This window comes from Dermacentor andersoni, chromosome 5, assembly GCF_023375885.2.
Source record: "Dermacentor andersoni chromosome 5, qqDerAnde1_hic_scaffold, whole genome shotgun sequence".
Taxonomy (NCBI): domain Eukaryota; kingdom Metazoa; phylum Arthropoda; class Arachnida; order Ixodida; family Ixodidae; genus Dermacentor; species Dermacentor andersoni.
The window spans coordinates 144589070-144594724 of record NC_092818.1 but is presented as its reverse complement, the minus strand read 5'-3'; positions in this window follow the sequence as shown (position 1 = coordinate 144594724).

Sequence of the window (5655 nt, the reverse complement as noted above, 5' to 3'; positions counted from 1 at the left end):
CCACGCTTCCTTTTCTCTTCAAATATTATATCAAGTTCAGTGCGAAAGCGCGAATGAACGTAATAACAATGAGCAGAAGAAGCCCAAAAATCTAGTAGCTTATATATCCAGCGCATTCAAAAATTATGTGTATTCCCCGTGTTCATAATTCTTCATCGCTATATGGTATCCTATATATAGATGCTCCTGTGTTCTCATATGACCCGCCGTGGTTGCTTAGTAGCTGCTGCGTTGGATATGCTTTCAGAGCACAACGCAAGCCATATGTGACCAGAACGTACCTTCGCAGCCTCTTCTGCGCCCAGCTTTTTTTAATGGGAATGCCAAAACACCACTAAGTGATCGTCGTTACAATGATGCCACCGCGGCAGCACTGGAAGGGCGTTTCCACAAAGGTAACAGTTGAGCGAGCCGTATACTTGCCGTATATCTCATGGTATCTCTCTGGAAAATTGCCGCGCGACTGGTCACTCGAGGCATTTTGCTTGTATTCGCGGGCTTCTTTCACGCTCGGAAAAACACTTTTATGTAGCACGTATTGAGGAACAGAAAGCTGTATCGGGAGTTTTTCATGTCGCTCTAAAATTTTCTCATTGGCACTTTTCATCTAGTTATATTTGAGAAGTTGATTAATTAAGACTAATTATATAGTTAGGCGGGATTAAAAAATATATAGTTTGAGTATCTCCAAGCGACGGCAAACAAAATTACTTTGTTTCTGTCCAGCTACATGGCATTTGCATATTTTTTTAACTCTGGCTAAAGTTAGCTGGGACATCCTGTATACTCGCAACCACATAGCGACGGCGGCTGCTCGGAGGAAGGGTGTTGCACGGCTCCATTATACCGTCCGTCTCGGAGTCGCATAAAGCGACGGGGGTTACCTTCCGAGATATCGTAATCTTCCAGTAAGAAAACGACATGAGCCGTGATGGTCGCCGTGTTGTGGAGCGGCTCTTCTGATCGAGTCCGGCCACAGCCCTTATGTAATCTGTTGAATGTTCATTAAATATTTATAAGGCATGCATCTTTTTACATGCGCTAAGCCTGCATATGTGAACACCTTCGGTGTCTCTAGTCCGTAGCTGTCCTTTCTGTTTGTTATTCTCGACTGAACGAAGACGATATAGCTGATAGTGGCGTGGCTTACAATAAAGAATGCGACATTAATTCAAATCAAGCGCGGCGAGACACATGGGGAAAACTAAGCGTCAGTAAAAGGAAAAAAGAAAGGAAGAAAAAAGGAAACTATCGGATTTTTATCGCTCGCGCAAGTGGCCGAAGGCCGGGAGAATGGTTTTGCCACGCCGTCAGCGACTTGGAAACCTTGCAACACTGCAGCGAATTCGGGCCGCCATTCGTCGCGGCGTTCGCGTCGACCTCAGTGGAGTAAGTATATCGGTGCCAACAATACTGTCCGCCAACGAGTCACGCGACCGTTGCGCTCATTGGTGTCGAGTCAGTACCACGTTGTCCTATTGAGGCAGCGTGCTTAAAGAGTTTTAGGCAAGAAAAAAAAATGTAGTGCGTTGTGCATTGAGTGAACCTGACGATGCGGACTGGATGACCTCGCGTATATGCCTCCATGCGCTGGCTCGACGGTAGGCAAAATGGCAATCGCAAACAAGAGTGAGCCGAAGCGACTGGTGTTATGCGGTGGGTAAGTGGTCGCTGAGAATTCGGAACGAACCGATGAAATTGGTGAAGCGAAGACCACGTCAAGCTTCGAGAACAAATTTAGCCGTACATTTGAAACAGTCGCTCGAAGATGTGTCCGCCGTATATAAAATTCGAAGAAAATATGGCAGATATCATAGTGCTTCTGCGGTTGCTGGGTGTGTGCCACTGGGTTTCAGTTTGCTTCAATTTTATATATTGCCATTACGAAAATTCTGTTTCACTTATCATAAATATAAGCACTACAACATATAATCCCTACTATCAGCATTTACGATATTCATAAAACCGTTCTTTACAAATCGTGGATGCTTCGTATTGCGTAGACGTCAATTACATGGGGATCTGCCAAATTTTTTTCTACCAAAGAAAAGCTTCACGCCGAAATAACTACGAAAGGAAATTAGAGAAAAGGCAGGCAAACGAGACGTTTATGTGCGGTTGTCATTTTAAATAATCCATTCGATTCTTTTCCAATCCGCTTCCCCGTTGTGGGTATATATGAACCAATCAATTAAACAACAACAACAACTGTGACGACGACGCCCGAATTTATCCGGTTAGCCACACTGTACTGGGGAGGAGAAAACAGAGAAAGATAAAAGGAAGCGACTGTAGGAGCACAACACGCGCACGCGTGCGAGAATAAAGATAAAGCGTTGGAGCCCATCGATCGCGCAGGACAGTTGATCAAATGATCAAATGATCAAATGATCTTCCGATCCCGACCAGCCCTCTGTTCTGCATCGCGGTCACGCGCGGGACCGAATGATTACGTTCAGAGAAATTCTCCTGCACTATCGCAGAGAGCGGTTACGCTACCCCCCAGCACACAAAACACTGAATAAGTCTCAATCCACCACTTGGCGACTCCTTCAGACACGAACTTTTCCGAACCCCGTGCTTTACAACCGCATGTACCCCGATGCATACTCCCCACTCTGCAAAGCGTGCAAGGCCCGCGCTGACCTCGATCATATTATCTGGCAATGCCCCAAAGCCTCACCCACCAACACCTCCCGCACTAACACACGCATCATTAGTACGGCCGAGCAGTGGGAGACATTGCTGCTCAGCTTGGACCCAGAGGAGTAGCTCTGGGCCGTCCGGATGGCCGAAGACGCCGCCAGAAAGCAAGGACTGGCCGCCGTCTGAGGAAGGGGGGGATTGGGGGTTAGTCTCCCGACCCCCGCCACCCCTTAACCCCATCAAGGACATAATAAAGTTTTTTCTCTCTCTCTTGATCAAATGAAGCACAACAGCTTAATGCCCTCTACAGCATGATATACAGGGGGCTCCAGCGAACACTTTCGAAAATCTTTAAAAATTGCCTGTAGCAGAAAGCACAGTTCTAGAACATGAGCTGGTCTACTCGAAGAGGTGGGCATTACATGCACAAAATGTTTAAATGCTTACTCGACCAATTATTAAACATTTGTCAATTACGTTTTTAACTAATTACCTTATGGCCCATATTGCAATTTACAAATTCTAGCGGGTGAGGCTGCAAGGCATATCCACTTTAAAATAAGTGTGTGGATGACACCATTTACGAGATATGCGCCGCCAAACTTGCGGTAAAAATGCACTGTCGTTCCACTTACTTTCTTAACAAAACCTCGTTAAGTAACTGGAACATCAATGCATTTCTCCGCAAAGTTCGGGAATTAATATATCGAAATTGGTGTCAACCTGTGAATACGCCTCAAGTGGATCCATCGCCTTACGAACTCCCCGGCTAGGATTTGTAGATTGCAATATGTGCCATAATGCAATTAGTTAAAAACAAATGAGTGTTTTATTGTTAATTAGTCAATTATGCATTTCATTTTTTTTTTTTTGCAAGTAATGTCCGCCTCTTCGAGTAGACCACGTCATGGACTAGAATTGGCTATCTGCCACATGCAATTAAAAAAAAAATAAGTGTTCGCTGAAACACCCGGTATAGCGATGAAAGCACTGCAGTGAAATTTGTTCCCGCAGAACCCAGCTGTTGAGAAGATCCCGCAGAACCCAGCTGTTGAGAAGATTGAGCAATTTAGTGCCACGGAAAGCGGCTGCCTTTGCAAACAGACAGTGAGTGGCTGTAGCAATCGCTGACAGCGCGGCCCGGGCCATCTCTATGTGGAAGGATTTGGCAAAGGACGCTGCGAACCTATATGTATAGTCAGCAGGTGGGAGTTGTGTGGCTTTTGTGGCATAAACAGAAGGCAGATGGGCCATGAAAGGGTTACAGTAAGCAGCTGGTGGTGGTGGTGGCGGTAGTAAACGTTATAGAAATGGGGAAGGATAAAGGGGCACGTAGCTGACGGATCGGGCTCAAGTAAGGCCCTGGGCCTGCTTGGCCTTCTCCGCCCAGTCCACCAGTTCAAGCTGTCGGTCGATGTCCCCGGAACTGAGCCAGGCTGTCCAGTCAGTCTCGCTGCTCACGGGGTGATGAGAAAACGGGAGCGAGGTGCATTCCCACATTATGTGTGTGAGTGTTCCTGTTTGTGAACAGAGCCTACATTGGTCGCTTTCCTTGCCCCCTGTGATTTTGTTAATGCACTTGTTTTTAACAGAACGTATCCGAGCATCTATGCGTCATCTATTCAGAAAGTTTCGTCCGACGCTTCCGCATTGAACTGCATAGACGAACCCCTTCTGTTTACGACCAACCATGGAGAGGCAAACGGCTGCTGCAGACTGCTTTAACGTTGCACGAGGTCGGGATGTAGATGCCGATAATTGCAGCAATCATGCTAGGTAATGTGCATCCTAACATCCCAGCATCGAATAACCCCAACTCGTCGATATATGCTACCAGTTTGCCAAATTCGTTTTCCCTCCAGTAAGAGTCAGCACCTGTTTACGACAGTGGAGCAAACATTTGGATGCACGCATATTGCTCCCGATGTCAACGACACCGACGCCCTCCCTCTGTGACAACGGCAGTGTCGAAACAAAGGGAACATCCACCGCTAACTGCCGCACAACGCCTCGTTCTGCATATTTGTACTTTTCTCGGCACAATGCAACTCGATGCGCGACGAGGCCGGAGCACCTTCGTTTTGTCGTCTGGTCTGGTCTTCCTTTCCAGCGAGAGGCGACAGTAAACGTCCAGTAGTGCTGGGTAATCCGAGCGCCAGAGAGGGCCACAATAGGTTAGAAAACAAAAGGGCATACGCGGTCAGCTGATACCCATGCCACCACGCTTGTCCTACATGCGCGTATACAGGCTCCCTTGTTCCCGAGCTCGATGACACAATTCTTGTCTGACTCGCATGCAAATTGCTCTCAAGATGGGAGGGGCCCACTTAGCTATTGTTCCCCTTCCTTTCCCTCTGTTTTGCTCTTCTCGTGGAGAAAGCATTTCCACGCCACGCAGGGAAGAAAGCAAAGGGCTATATACCGCGCATGTACAAATTCAGGGACGCATGCGCCGCGTGTGAAAACAGAACGCGGTTACACCCCCCTCTCCCCACCACCATGATCCCCTACGTCCCATTGTCACCCGTGTCTCAGTCATTTGTTAAACTTAGAGGTCGTTTTCGAGAGATGGCGATTTTGGGCAAGTTTGTCTTTGCATTTTATTTTCTATTCTTCTCTTTCAATTCGCACGGACGATGCCGAATGAATGTACCCGCGCTTGTCGGCGCTGCCCCGTTATTATAGTAAGCCTGCATCTGCAGTTGGGCACGCAGGAACTGCGATGGCGACGCGTAGGGGGATATTTCGGGACCCTTTGTTGTCCACTAGGAACGATGAGTCCGAGTGGGTCAAGGCCCTAATTGGCCTCATTAACTGTCTGGGCCTGCACTTCCCTGGCTTTGTCCAGTATCTTTTTGTTTCACTGGTTGCGCTTGTTCTGACAACTTCAGACTGCTCTCTGCTCGAGGATGCGCATGAGGCTTCCGTGACTAGATGCAGGCCTGTATCTCGGGCTACTCGTTAACTCTAGCCATTATAATAGCGCACGGTTATGGCGAGGTGTGATAT